Here is a 1963-nt window from a genome sequence, read left to right as displayed (position 1 = left end):
TGTCTGAATTCGATCCATGTTTTGTATCCCTCATGAGACACCATTCACCCCTCGTTCGAGTTTGTCACTTAAGTGGTCATTCACATTCCATCGCCGTGTTCCTAATCCTCACTCACTTCTAATGAATTTCTATGCCAAATACAGACATTACATTAATTAATCATTCATATTCATTTTTTCATTTATTCGAGATTCGAAATTCCACACGTATCTCTCTATCCATATTCATACTCTCCATTTCATGTTTAAATTCTTCACTTCATATTGGAAGATTCTTCATTCATTCATGTTTAAAGACTTCCACATAATCATTCATATTCCAACCATCCATTCATGATTAAAATGATTTCCACATCTCTTCTATCCACATTCATATTCTCCATTTTACGTTCGAGTTCTTCACATTACAATGGGGAAATCACTAGTCACCCATATTTGAGAACTCACATATTCATTCATATTACAATCATTTCATTCATGTCCAATAATTTTCTCACATTCATTCAATCATAGTCATGTGATTAGTTCATAATCCTAGAGTGTCATCACACGAATACATGAAAGTTCTAAAATACAAGGAAATAACTTTGTCTTGTTACAAAAGCACCATTTTTTTCATTCACATCACATGTACAAGACTGGATATTATAAAAAGCACTAGAACACAACAACATTGTCGATGAGAGGAAATCCACTCCACACTGACGACGAATCGCTTCATGGTGTAATTTATTACCATTTGCATAATTTTGATATGTGTATGGCAGAGAATCTTAAGAAGCTCTTAGGGTCGAGCCACATTTTTCCGAGTGTTACGGTAATGTGGCAAATGCATGGAAAGAGAAAGGAAACATTGATCTTGCTATTTGCTATTACTTGGTTTCCATTAAGTTTCGTTCCAATTCTGCTGATACATGGTCAAACCTAGCTGGTGCACCAGGCTGCAAAAGAGTATGATTTTTTCCCTGCATCATCATGTGTACATTAATTACATGTCATTATTATTGTGTGACAAAACCAAAACCAAAGCCTTTTAGCTATTCAATTTGCTCCAACCCAAACAATGCATATGTGAAAATCACATAAAATTGTTACATAACCCCTAGAGCCACTCATTATCCACTCATCTTCACTCCACAAGTTCCTGTTGTCCCTTTACAAATGCCGGATGAGATGCATCACACTCATTCATGGACACAAACTACTTCTGGTTATGAAGATATGTACACTCAACACACTATTCTCACTTTGATTACTTGGAGTTATGGTGGTAAACATGTTTCTGTTGAGGGATCTTGGGATAATTGGAAATCAAGAACTCTTTTGTAGAGATCAGGCAAAAACTTTACAATATTGAAGGATTATGTTCCTGAAGACATTGGAAGCATCTCTGGTTTTGAACCTCCTCAATCGCCAACCTCAAGTTACGATAATTCACAACTTAGTTCAGAAGATTACGCAGAGGAACCACCATTAGTTCCTCCCCACTTTGCAACTACCATGCTAAATGTGCATACGACAAACATGGAAATCCAACCTCCTACGCCAAAACCTCAACATGGAGTGCTCAATCAACTTTACATAAAGAAAAGAGTAGTAACTCGGTGGTTGCCTTTGCTACAACACATCGTTATTTGGCCAAAAATGACACTGTGGTGCTTTACAAGTCTTTGCAGGCGTAAATCATACACACCAATGATGAAGGTCACTAGTCTCTCTACTGATTATGTGGATGATGCAACTGTTATTGATGATCTAATCGCCAAAGTTAGAGAGGTACCAGTCAAATCTGCAACCAGAATTCCGGATGGAGCCGATCCAGTTTGAGAAGGTTGATGATACAAACTACCACAGAGATGCGATAGTTGGGCTTACCAACATGAGGGCGCGAATCCTTCTAACAATTGCAACCTCAACTGTTATGGCCACTGGCCTTGTTTTCCTGGAGTTGTACAAAGCATCG

At 37.7% G+C, this 1963-nt stretch overlaps 1 pseudogene; it reads left to right on the top strand.

Moving 5' to 3' along the window:
- Positions 1-1089: 1089 nt before the first annotated feature.
- LOC127122200 (SNF1-related protein kinase regulatory subunit beta-2-like) lies at positions 1090-1682 on the top strand (annotated as a pseudogene).
- Positions 1683-1963: the final 281 nt, after the last annotated feature.

This window comes from Lathyrus oleraceus, chromosome 2, assembly GCF_024323335.1.
Source record: "Lathyrus oleraceus cultivar Zhongwan6 chromosome 2, CAAS_Psat_ZW6_1.0, whole genome shotgun sequence".
Classification (NCBI taxonomy): Eukaryota; Viridiplantae; Streptophyta; class Magnoliopsida; order Fabales; family Fabaceae; genus Lathyrus; species Lathyrus oleraceus.
This window is presented reverse-complemented; position numbering and strand designations above follow the sequence as displayed.